This window comes from Bombyx mori, chromosome 16, assembly GCF_030269925.1.
Source record: "Bombyx mori chromosome 16, ASM3026992v2".
In the NCBI taxonomy this organism is placed as follows: domain Eukaryota; kingdom Metazoa; phylum Arthropoda; class Insecta; order Lepidoptera; family Bombycidae; genus Bombyx; species Bombyx mori.
The window spans coordinates 4,616,382-4,630,683 of NC_085122.1; the positions used below are offsets into that span (position 1 = coordinate 4,616,382).

At 35.7% G+C, this 14,302-nt stretch overlaps 1 protein-coding gene across 1 annotated transcript in view; it reads left to right on the forward strand.

Annotated features, from left to right (window-relative positions):
• Positions 1-14,302, forward strand: part of LOC101741968 (flotillin-2) — a 436,009-nt gene that overhangs the window by 10,461 nt on the left and 411,246 nt on the right. The gene's annotated exons all lie outside the window — the stretch shown is intronic.

The window sequence follows — 14,302 nt, forward strand, 5'->3', positions numbered from 1 at the left end:
AGATGTTTGCACCTGATATAGTTGCGTTTATGATATATTATAGTTGGGATCACTACATAGTATAAAACAAAGTCGCTTTCTCTGTTCTTATATCCCTATGTATGCTTAAATCTTTAAAACTACGCAACGGATTTGAGTGATTGAAGAGGAAGGTTTATATGTATAATAACATCCATTAAATAGTGAAGAAATATTGTTATTTTTGAGGTTTCTTATGTGCTTCGCCCCGCGGTGTCACCCGCGATACGACAATAACCGCGGGTAACATCGGGGCACTCGGCTATCAATAATAAAATTTAATGTTTCCGAAGCGAAGCGAGGGCGGGTCGCTAGTATTATATAAACTAGTGGTCACCCAGTAGTCGAAATTCGAATATAATTAAATTAAATTGTAAATTTGAACATTATTACGGTTCTACTGTTAAAAACACCAAGCTTGCCAAGGCAACACTAGAGACATCATAATATGAGTATATTAAACTAAATCTATTCTCAATTTGACCACCGAATTGAAACAACAAAAGTTTGACAGTAAACAAAGAGTAAAGAGTACATATATCTGTTGTGTCAAATATATGGTAGTGTGTGTTTAATGTTTTATTTATGGATTTAATGTATTTTTTATGCATAATTAAAATATTAACATTCTGCACATCTCTATATTCTCTATAGACGCAATTTTATTTTTGGGACATGTGTCAATAGAAGCTTAACCTCAAGTTTGTGGGGTCGCCACCCTTGTCCCCCGGCCGCCATCTTGGAAAAAGGAGTGAAAACACATTATTCGCAATATCTCGGAAACTATGCGTCTTACAAAAAATTTGTAAAGTCATAATTTGTAGCAAATTATTTCGCCTACAAATATGTTTATATTACTTTCTGCTCTAAATTAAAAATTAAAGAAGTTATAAGCAAAAAAGATTTTTTTATTAAAAATTTATTTTTTGCTCTATAACTTTTTTTTTTACACATTTTACAAAAAAAAAAATACTTCAGAACAATCTTGTAGGTGATCGATTGAGGAAAATTTTTCCCAATTTTTTTTTTAATTTCATTCATTTAAAACGAAGTTACAGCGCTCTAAAGCTGACTTGGTTCGTGAATGATCATGAGAATCCGGTCGAAATGAAATGTTGAACTTATTTTTGTTTTGTATTTTTATTGTTACTATATTTTTACAATTTTTTTATTGAATTCGTACAACTTTACTTATTCATTCCTAACTCTTTGGTTTTGGTTTTTCTGTCGACCAAGCTGAATTAGATGCAGATTCAATTATCGCCTCTGCTGCGCTTACTGCATCCCGATCTCATGGTTCTGTTATTATTGTGGCAGAGGACATTGACATTCTTGTATTGCTCATGGCATTAGGTACAGTCTAACATTAATTTTTTAAATCTTCAAAAGGGCGCACATCTGCTCAGTTGTATAGCCCTTCAAGTTTTATGTATCGAGATCTCATAACACAGAATTTGCTGTTTCTTCATGCTTTTTCGGGATGTGATACAACATCAGCAGCCTATAATATAGGGGAAATTAAAATTTATAAAAATTATAGATAAACATCCTGAACTGATTTTGATATCTTACGAGCCACGATTGGACCTGGTGATATACTCTGAGACCTTGAAAACAGCAGCATTTTGTGTTGGAGGCAGCGATGATAAATTAAATGAATTTTTAGTCAAATCATTTGTATCGCAAGCCGTCTAGTGAGTCTTTTTTATTATTATTTTATTGCTTAGATGTGTGGACGAGCTCACAGCCCACCTGGTGTTAAGTGGTTACTGGAGCCCATAGACATCTACAACGTAAATGCGCCACACACCTTGAGATATAGTTCTAAGGTCTCAGTATAGTCACAACGGCTGCCCCACCCTTCAAACCGAAACGCATTACTGCTTCACGGCAGAAATAGGCGGGGCGGTGGTACCTACCCGTGCGGACTCACAAGAGGTCCTACCACCAGTAATTACGCAAATTATAATTTTGCGGGTTTGATTTTTATTGCACGATGTTATTCCTTCACCGTGGAAGTCAATCGTGAACATTTGTTGAGTACGTATTTCATTAGAAAACTTGGTACCCGCCAGCGAGATTCGAACACCAGTACATCGCTCGATACGAATGCACCGGACGTCTTATCCTTTAGGCCACGACGACTTCAAGTCGTCTTTAATACCGCCGTATAAAGCTATGAATGTATTTGAAAGGAAAACCGTTAATATAATGGACGTAACAGTCTTGGAACTAACAGTAAACGAATATACCGTTGTATAATTTATTATTATCAATCATCTTGATTATTACGTTGTTTAATTTTAATAGAACTTGTTTTTCTTTAAGTTAACGATTGAAAAACTGTCAGAGTCAGTTTAAAGGAGATTGCCCATTCTTCTATGGGCCGCCGCGCCGTTGCGCATTTTTTTTTTTATATGATAGCATAAATTTTATATAAGAGAAGGGAAATATCACACTTTCAAAGGAAATAAAAATTATCCACATATTCTGTGGGGTTTTTGTTGTTCTTTGACTTTTTGCTCAGTTTTGAGGTTATTTTTGTAACAAACCTTCTACCAAAAAACAACCACTCCTTACTACGATTATGATTTGAATTCTCATATGACAACAGAAAATAGTTCCAACAAACTAATGAATGATCCCGAGTAAATAATATTACAAATAATAGTAGGTCATGCTAAATGTAGATGGTGTGTAGGTAGGTAGGTAACTATAGGAAATAGAAAATAATAATGCTTGAATCTAAGAATGAAATAGTTTTATTTTATTTTATATTTTTATGTACCAGAGAAAGGGCACAGTTCACGCAGCGTGACATTTTTAACAGAATCGTCGACGTTTAGAACTAACTTTGATTTGACGTAAGTCAAAGAGTTAAAAATTTTACAAACTTTACAAGATAAACGTAATTCGATTTGCTAGTAAAGCTCGCATCTCGAGGATTCGACTTTCTACATTTTTATTAGGTACTTATAAACTACTAGCGACCCGCCCTCGCTTCGCTTCGGAAACATTAAAACACACATGAAACCAAAAAAAAAATCAAAAAAAAATTAAAAAAAGTAGCCCATGTTCACCAGGGACAATGTCGGCTTCTAATGGAAAAATAATTTTTCAAATCGGTCCAGTAGTTTCGGAGCCTATTCGAAACAAACAAACAAACAAATCTTTCCTCTTTATAATATTAGTATAGATTTGAGAAAAAAATATTTGAATTATAAACACATAAAATTTCAGGGATAATTCTAGACTTCAATAGTACAATTAGTATCAGTAGTAACAGCTAAGATTCCAAATATAAATAATTTCTAAAACTTATTTCGAATTTCTTGTAACCAAAACACTTTTCACATTCCAATAAAACTACTCAATATTTAGTTCAATAATCTAAAGTTTTTGTTTAGAATTCTTACTTGTATGATGAAAGGTCCGAGCGACACATATTTAAGACGTTACAACTGACAATTTTTTAGTATTTAATTAGAAATCTCCATTTAAAATCTGAAGCATAATTTAACTAAATACATACCTACTCGCAGGATATGGCTGGACAGAATATAATATAGTGTGGGTAAAATCTTCTGATCCTTAGAGACAAATAAGACACTAATAACTATTTTTATGTTGATGATTATTTTCATGATGATTATATTTACTGGTGGTAGGACCTCTTGTGTGTCCGCGCGGGTAGGTACCACCACCCCGCCTATTTCTGCCGTGAAGCAGTAATGCGTTTCGGTTTGAAGGGTGGGGCAGCCGTTGTAACTATACTTGAGACCTTAGAACTTGTATCTCAAGGTGGGTGGCGCATTTACGTTGTGGATGTCTATGGGCTCCAGTAACCACTTAACACCGGCTGGGCTGTGAGCTCGTACACCCACCTAAGCAATAAAAAAAAATTCTTTTCACGGCACCCATCCAATATTTGTCATTTCAAAATTAAGAACTATCGCAAGAAGAATCTTTAGGGATAGAGTTTCGCTATATATGTATTTGTGAGTAATAACAAGACAGGGTGTACAAGAATAAATTAATTCTAGAGGAATTAAATATTTTTTCTATCTATTTTTCTTCTTCTTTTCAGGTAATTTCACCATCAATACGGTTAATAACTTAATGGTGCAGTAGCTAGCGTCCCTGATACATTCCGAGTTTAGATCCGATTCCCACATCGGGCAAACATTCGTGTGATGAAAAGGTTTGTTTGCTCTTCGTCTGGGTGCTTATTATCTATATATACATAAATTTAAACGTATATCAATGCTTAATACTCATATAAAAACTTATTTACATATGTATTAGTATTGCGTATACCTTAGTAGACCCATAGGATTGGGTCGGTTGATTACTGTATTTATTAAAATCTTAATATATATACATTTCTTTAAACAAGAATTAAAATTTCAAAAAGTCTGTAAAAAATAGCTTGCGACAGCCACACATGTCCTTCTTCGAACGAGGCTTCTGGAGAGTACTTAACGGTAGGCAGCGGCTTGGCTCTGCCCCTGGCATTGCTGTCAATGGCAACCACTCACCATCAAGCGGGCCATATGTTCGTCTGTCTACAAGGGCAATAAAAAAAAGCCACCAGTAATTAGTGCACCAGAGTCAGAATCATCCTCAAAATACGCGCCGTATCAAGGATAACTAACCGCTTTCTGCACCGGGCTCCTGACCGAACTGTGTAATGAAAGTTTCTTAAGTCGAAACTTTTCGCTATTAAACCAGGCACCGATCAATAATAATGATCGGAACCATGATAGTTGAATCAACATACCACCTGCGGTAGTCTCGTGGCGTTGTCTAAAAATTTTATTAATTTGTCCTTTTCTTTTGTATAATATTATATATTCTAGAAGGATTTCTGTGATTTACCACACGAGACTGAACATTTTTTGCAGGCATCATCCTTAGTTACCCCACTTGCCCCTATCCTGCTTCAGTCCTCAGAATATTCCTATCAAGCTTGAGCTAATTTCTGCTATAAGTATTTTGCATGTTTCAGTGGATTGATTCGGGGAAATTCTCATGGCCAGTACCAGTAAAAGTAATCTAGTTTTGGAATCTAATCTGAAGTTTGTTATGTTTCACTATCCAAGTTAAATTTAAAGTATATAGTTTTGCTAATTTTAGAATACCTATAGGTCGTAAATTATAATATTTTCGAACATTGTAAGCACTATGAAAATAAAAGAGGACTTTTTGGCGGGAACGCGAGAAGTGCAAAGGATTTTAGTTGCATTCCTAAAAGGAATTTAACGGAATAATCACTAACTAGAGGTCCCGCAGTAGTCGAAATTCGACTATAATTAATTGGAATTGTAAATTTGTACATTAATATGATTGTATTTTATACTTCTATAATCACAAATTTCGCCAAGACTACACTATAAAAAGTACATATTAACAAAGACAAACACTATTTAATCTATTCTCAATTTGACAACAGACGTCAAGAACAAAAGTTTGACATGATAGTATGCATGCGTGTGTGCGTCAAATACATGGTATGTAGTGTGTGTAATATTTTCTTTATTGATTTAATGTATCTTTTATGCATTATTTAAAAAATATATTAGCATTGTGCACTTCTTCTCTATATTCTCTATAAGTGTGGAAAATTTCATACTCCTCCGTTCGCGCACTCTTCTTAAAAAGGGATACATAGTTTTTGCTTCACGTATTAATATATAGATATATAAATATAGGATGTACAACGAAATATATTACCTTTTATTAATTTATTTAGAATAACATAATACATTATGCTATATCGCAAGGTGTGCTTCACGAAATGACAAGGATGTGGAAAAACTCCCTATTTTCCTTCCACTCCTTCCTTCCTATTCTCTTCCTATTTCGAAACAAAATTCCTTGCGATAAATCGTAAATCGAAAATCGAAATTGTAAACATTACGATTCACTCAAAAAAAAAAATCTTCTTGCATATTTCTTGCTTATGTTACGGTTTGCCGAAAGTCTCTCGTTTGGGCAACGTGAGAAACACAAACAAATTGCGCCGGGTCAAAAACACGTGAATGTGAGCTCGTTCGTTTAATCATTAAAATAAAAAAGATATTTTTTTTTGTAAAATAGTATATTAGGCATAGCTTTAAAAAACGCTCCGTTAGTTAGCTAATGGTTCGATGAGTAACAGTAAAACAGATCAGGTTTTTTTTAATAGCTACTTTGGTATGCAATATATGAATCAATAAAGAGCTTTCCGTTATATGTTTTACGGTTAAAGTAACAAGGTAACATAAAACTGTTACATAAATAACATAAAATTACTGGTGGTAGGACCTCTTGTGAGTCCGCGCGGGTAGGTACCACCACCACCCTGCGTATTTATGCCTGAAGCACTAATGCGTTTCGGTTTGTAGGGTGGGGCAGCCGTTGTAACTATACTTGAAACCTTAGAACTTATATCTCAAGATGAGTGGCGCATTTACGTTGTAGATGTCTATGGGCTCCGGTAACCATTTAACACCAGGTGAGCTGTGAGCTCGTCCACCCATCTCAGCAATAAAAAGAAAGAAAGTTGATGATGTTAAAATAAATAAAATTTCCTTATTATATCTTATGCCCTATAGATTAAAGGCAATCCACCTAGTAGTTATATCACTTTTGCAAATTTTACAGCTGAACTGTTCATACCATTATCCAAAAATTTTTGATTCTCTTATAAAAATGCTAAATAGTTGTAATGCTCTTAGAAGTATGGTAAATAATTCGAAGAGCTAACGACGTGTATGCCATTTTAGTTTTCAAGTTCCCGTCGATGTTTTTTTAGTCATTTTGTAACTGTCAAACATACACTTTGTTCAATTCAAAATGTTTACTCTTCGGTTATAATTAAAACTTGCCTTTATCCGTTTTGCTGCATTCAGGCTGTAAGTAAACTGTAGTGTATTTTTCAAATTTTCCAATCGAATACGCGTTTAACAATTACAATCGACTAAGTAAGATGATGAAGGAATAGCATAGTTTATTAAAAATCAAACTGGCTAAGATGAAATATTTGGGTTAAAAAATTAAGTAATTATTTGTGATAGGGAGGTATTTACATACGAGCGAGTCACCAACATCCTGCCTTTTTCTGCGGTCAGTCTTTTGTGTTCCGGCATGTCAGCCATCATACAATACAACAGACTTCTAGCTCATGTCTCAGTTTGATGGCGTTTGATGGCGGCATTCGCGCTATGATGTCTGTAAGCTCGGTCGCAAATTAATAACCAGAGGTCAGCTCGCCCAAACCAAAAGAACATCACCCCACCTCTTTCGTCTCTACAGTAACATGATTTAAATACAAGCGCCTTAACGAATAATATTCTCTTGACTCTCAAGATATTTTTGCTATTAAATTTACTGTGTCTACGTTCTTCTGCAACATATCATATTCAAAGGAATAATGAGATAAAACCTATAATTACACTGTTTTTGTGATTTACCCTCATTAATATTATTAATGGCTAACGCCCCCGTAAATTGTATATCTTTGTTTTGTATGTATTCTTGACACGCTTTTACTAGCTTTTCCTGAAAGTATATTCTTGTGATTTCCAATAATATACAATTTATTTTAAAATATTTCATAATCTAACAAAAAAATCATAATAAACAAAATCCCTATATCAAAAGTGAACGTAGACGACTGGTACAAAGTAACTCTATTAAAAATTTAATTTCCTTATAATATATAAATATAAGATATGTTAAATAAATATAATTTGGCGCGTTCGTAAAATATGCATAACCCGAAATGAATTAATTTATGAATAGGAAATGTAATTAGGTAGCATTGATGCCCATGTAGCTTTGATCATATCAGCAGCTTTTTCAGCGATCATCATTGCGGGTGCATGTGTATGAGCAGATATAGTTCGTGGTATAACTGCTGAATCTACGACCCGCAGTTTTTCGATCCCATATACTCTTAGTTCTGGGTCTACAACTGCTAATGGATCATTGTTTGGTCCCATTCGACACGTCGCAATCTGGTGGTGCAAAGTAGCAGTGAGGGTGCGAATAGCGCATTCCCAGTACTCATCCGAATCAAACGGTATGTGTCGGCAAGTTGGATAGGACGCTTTGTGTATTTTTGCACCAAACTTCTGGAAAGGGAATGTTGCCGCCATAGCCTGTACGTATCGTATCCCAGCAATAATTGTTACTACATCCTTCGAATGAGTTAAATAATTTCCATACATCCGGGGATGACTAAATGGGTTTTTATTTTTAAGCTCTATTCGCCCAAATGAAACTGGGTGTAGCAACATAATAAAAGCACTCCAAGTATCTCTTGCGACTCTATCTATTGATCCAAAAGCCTCATCTATAACTGCATCCCTAATTCTCATTCCTCTTCGAACTGCTCTACTGCCTCCAGGCCCACCATCTGAGAGTATAGATCCACCGATACTGATTAGTTCAATATCTGGTATAGGATCTGGATCGTTGGAGATCGGAGTTTTGATATAACCGATTCCTTCCACGCCACCCGGAGATGATAGTGTACTATCACCATTCTTTAACCACTGAAGTATAGGTCGCACTCTTAACATTTTACTTTCGTGCAAGCTGACATCGGTTGTGTTGAGTTCGAATATAAGCCCCGGGAAACAAATATGATCGTATAGCATTTTACCAACTGGCAGATCTTTGAGAACCGGTATGCCCATTGAATTTAAGTGTTTTTTAGGCCCCACGCCGGATAACATAAGTAGCTGAGGAGACGCTATGGGACCGGCTGATAGAATTACTTCTTTTCGTGCTAGTACAATGTGCTTTAATCTGTTTCGTACGTATTCGACTCCATAGGCTGTCTTAGTTCGAGCATCTATGAGTATTTTAGTGACGTATGTGTCCGGCAAGATGTGTAAGTTTTGTCGCTTCTTCTGTCTATGCAGGAATACTTTCGCAGCACTTTGTCGGTGTCCTTTGGTTGTTATAGCTTGCACATAACCGAATCCTAATTGGTGCGGTGAATTGTAATCAATTGTTGGATGTCCAAAGATTCTACCGGCCTCTAAAAATGCTTTGATGAGCTTAGTCCTGAAAATTATAAATAAATATACAAAAATACGTGGAATATAAATTTCGAAGTTTGAAATAGTTAGGTTTATTTGTTTGTATTTTGTACAAATCATACTAATGTGATTCTAAACAGTTTCTTGTCCCCATTATTAGTACGAGGGCGGCACTGAAAATTTCGGGAATTAACGAAGTGACACAACATTACTATTTAAAAATGTATTGATTGCTTTTCGAAGTATTCTCCGCGAAATTTGACACATTTTTCCATACGATGGAACCAATCATTGAAGCAACCATTCCATTCGGAAGTTGGAGTCTCCAAAATGGCCGTTTTGTAGGCGTCCACAGCTTCTTCAGGTGATGAAAATCTCTGTCCACACAATTTATTCTTTATTTTAGGGAAAGTATAGAAATAATTAGGGATTAGGTCGGGGCTGTACGGCGGATGGTCTAATAATTCTATGTTTTCTTGCTCTAAAAACTCTTTTGTTCTGTGCGCGGTGTGAGAACTCGCATTATCGTGATGGAGGATGATGCGGCGGTTGCAGTTCTCTTTACGGAGTTCAGAAACGACCTGTGGCAAACAAATGCTAGCGTACCATTCTGCATTAACCGTTCTTTGTCCCTCAAGAGGAATAGTCGTAGCATGGCCGGTTTTGGAGACAAACGTGGCCACCATTTTTTTTTTGCAACACTCCGTGAACGAACAATTTTTGTTGGCTTTAACTCATTTTCGAACACCCAAACTCGTGACTGGTTTTTTGTTTAGGGTTCGTACGCGTATATCCAGGATTCGTCACCTGATACAATGTTGTATACAGCATTTGAGGATCCTGCGTGGAATCTTTCGAGAGTTCTGACGCACCAAGTAACGCGAGCCGCTTTTTGCTCTTCACAGAGCGAATGCGGTATCCATCGGGAAAACAACTTTTTAACAACTAATTGTTCATGCAAGATTATTTGTATTTGACTCATGCCAATGTCTAAAGTTGCCTGAATTTCGCGGTATGTCACATGTCGATCTTCTTCAATCAGCTTACGCACAGCATCAACGTTTTCTTGGGTGACTGCAGTTTTTGGACGACCTTGACGGGGATCATCACTGAGCTTGACACGTCCACGTTGAAACTCAGCAAACCAGCGATAAATTGTGGTTTTGGATGGGGCTTCATCACCAAATGCAGAAATCATCCGGTCAACACACTGTTTTTGTGTTAAACCACTTCGAAAGTCATAATAAATCATCGCTCTTGAATTTTCTCGAGTCAATTCCATTTTCTCAACGACTAAACAAGTTTGACGAAACCTCGTGACAAGACCGAGAATCTTTTTTTAAATAAATAAATGGTATTCGATTTTTAAAACCAAGGAGTTTTCAATTAAAAAGATTTTAATATGACAGGAACAGTGGAAATATTCCATTCCCGATACTTTTAGTGCAGCCTAGTAGAACCGTTAAAATTGTTACACAGTGTCATAATAATAATCGGTTAATAATTCCCAAGTTTATAGTGTCTATTTCTGTCTCACATATAAACTACTAATAAATAATAAGCATATAAATGATAAAATCATATTGACTTATAATATATAAAATCATATATACTTATAATATACAATATATAAAAATGAATTGCTGTTCGTTAGTCTCGCTAAAACTCGAAAACGGTTGGACCGATTTGACTAATTTTGGTCTTGAATGATTTGTGGAAGTCAAGAGGAGGTTTAAAAGGTAAATAAATATGAAAATGTTTGGAATTAAATAAAAATAACAATTTTGTTTTTCCTTTGATGTGTCCCACGTTGGACGGATTCCTTTGTTTGTTTTAAGTTTATTTTATACAAAGTTTTAGGTTTAGGCATTACGAAGTCTGCCGGGTCAGCTAGTATAGAATAAATAGGAAATATTAAACTGGACTTATTTAGTGCTGTACTTTTTAGTGAATTATTAATGTACTACCTGATCGGTACAAATTCCACAGGGTTTTCCCCATTACGATTCCTTGTTGGATCTTTTTCATAACCATTGAGTCTAGCGTTTTCAGATTTTTTGTAATATTCCAAAACTTCACGGTATGACCTGTTAAAACACAATTTTACTGTCAATTTCATAGAAAAAAACTATTGATAAGGCCTTTCCAAAAGCCTTTATGTATACAAACTTACGTTGTTGATGGGCTCCATTAACTACTTAACACCAGGTGGGCTGTGAGCTGGCCCCATCCCATCTAAGCAATAAATAAAAAAAAAAACCGTGCATACAACATGGCCCTTAGTAGATTTGGCCAACGTTGACAATATAATAGCTTTTTTGACATTAAACAATCATATTTTTGTTACTTTGTCCAAAATATTCACGCATCTTCACTAATTTTAGGATTTTTGATCGTCCCATAATAAACGCTTGCATCACTAATGAATTCAAAACGTTCTGCATATAAATAAATAAAAAATCATTAAATATTAAAATAAATTAAAACTGTTTTCAAACCATCCATAATTCCCTGCGGCCGCGATCCTGTCCCATTCTTGTGGTCTACCACGCGTGTATATCATGTAGTTGATGACGCTGCTACCCCCGACCGCCTTCCCGCGCGGCCAAAAACAACGACCATTGATCATGCCTGAGGATTCAGATCTATTATTTATAAAGACTTTAGCGTGAGTCGGTATTTGTGATACAGAAAATTACTCTAGTACTATTGTATAATAATCTGATTTAGTGATACTGAAGTGAATTTTGGTGTGGTGGAAGTTTTGAACCGTAGGAAAACTATAACTATAAACTTGCAACGCAATTTTGGTTCGTTCTCATGTAACAATTTGGAAAGATACAATCACGTTTTGATTTTTACGCCTTTAATACTATACCACACAATACCAATAGAGCAAAAATGTATATAAAGATGTCTAATTGAAGATTGAGACAATTTTACCTTTACAAACTCCAGGTTGGGGTTCCATATAGTACTGCCAGGCATATTCTGTTGATTGAAAATATGGTGCCATAATTGGAATGTCAGTTAATATCATTTCTGGCTTCCCGGCCTCTATAAGCAAGACCGTGGTGTTCTTATCTTCTGTTAGTCTAGAAGCTAAAACGGAGCCCGCTGAGCCCGCCCCTATGATTACGAAATCGTATTCATGATAAGGGCTGTGTAGTCCTGAAAAATAAAAAATGATTTACGTGACATTCAGTTAGAAATAACAGATGCGCCAAAACTATTGGAAACATGAGCTTTGAAAATTCGGGTATTTCACAGTTTTTGGTGTTCCTTGACGAGAATAGTCATTTGGCAAAATTTGAATATAGTATTTGAATGATGATATGTATTGGTCCGGTATTGAGACGCGCTTAGCAGTTTTCCATTTAATCTAAGTAAGAAAAAAGAGCACATCATTACAGCGATTCAAGTATCGTGTATTTCTAGATAATTAATATAATAACACCTTATTTAGCAACTAACATTATGTTTCCGCAAGAAATAGCTTGTCAGGAAAATAACAGTTGGAGTATTCAGAAACGCACTGAATTACGCAATCATGTTATAGAATATGAGAGTGCGAAAACTATATCGTAATCGATCTGAATGTAATTCATCCAATGTTTGATCGAACAGTATCTTGGTATTTTTTATTCCATTTTGTATTCCATTTCATCATGGCCTAAAAGATAAGACGCTCTCTGTTATTGTATCGAACGATAGGCTTATACTCAAATCCCGCAAGCGAGTACCATGTGTCCTAGTTTAATAAAAATAAAATCGTCAAAAACAACATAAAATCAATTTCTAGTAGTAAATAGGGTGTTATGATTTAGCTTGCGCGCGTCTGTGATACCATTCTGCTTATTTCTGCCACGAAACATTCCAGTTCGAAGGCTCGGACAGCCATCATACTACAGACTACTTACTGGTAGATTATTTGTAAATCCAAAATAATTTGGCACATCTTAAACATTAAATTGTTTGCCCACATTAAAGTCAGAAGGGTGGGACCGCCAGCAAAAATGACAAAATTAACATTCAATATTGACATAAAAAAAGCTTACCTCCAGGCAGCGGATACGAATCTCTCAAAAAGTCAAAAATGTCTCCAGAATTTTTCGGTACATAATTAGGGGCAGCTGTTTTCATAACCAAATCTATAATCGGACTCTGGGGATACGAAAACGATCTTCCCTCTTTGTGATAATGATTTTTCGGCAAGTCATCGTAATACTCAATGTCGTAGTCTTCTTCAAATGCTCTAATTCCAATCATAATTAGGAACATTAAAAACGTGGTAAGTATTTGTAACATGTTTTTACACGGACTGCCGCGATCGGTGTTGTTCCTGCGAAGTCTTGTTATACAGTGGCTAGGAACCGCAACGGGAACGCGTTGAGAATTTAGACTGTCTGCGTAATATCACGCTACGGTTAAAGTGATAAATTAACAATTATTAGTATAGTAGCAGTACCTGCAACATTGCGTAATTTAACATTTACACATAATAAATTCAGGTATCAATGAGAAAGAATAGTCAACAAAATCATACCAGAAACTAACGCTAATAAAGAATTCATCCTTTAAGATGATCTTTACCTGTAATGTTATTTTTGTGGTTAGTTTACCTGATAGTAGAAAGAAATAATGAAAAGAAAAATTACATTTCTTCACCACCAGAGCAGATAGAAGACCAGTATATAATTTTATTAGATAGACGGAAGAGCGAGCTCTTGGCGCACCTGGTGTGAAGTGGTTTTCTGAATACATACAAAGCGAATCAGACACTCAACTTGATATCAGAAGTTGAAGTATTGTATTACGTCTGTTTTATGATCTTCTTGTCTATGAGGTTGAACGAGCTCACGGCCCACGGTGTTAAGTGGTGACCTGCTGACATCGACATCGGAATTACCGCCACCCAGCTTAAGACATGAGATCTGAGTCTCAGTTTTACTGTACAATGGCGGCCCCATCGTTCAAACCGAAACGCATTACGGCTTCTCGGCAGAAATAGGCAGGATGATGTTACCTACCCGTGTGTGCTCAGAAGACGCCTTGCCACATGTAATTACGCAAATTAGAGTTCGTTATGCTTTACACGATGTTATTTCTTCACCGTGGAGGTCATTCGTGAAAAAGTTTCTTGGCATTTTTAAAAAAAATTCACAACATTTTTTAACATAGTTTATTTACATTGAACTAAAGTATGTAGGTACCATTTTGTGCGATAACTTTTTGCCATCATGTAGGTAGGG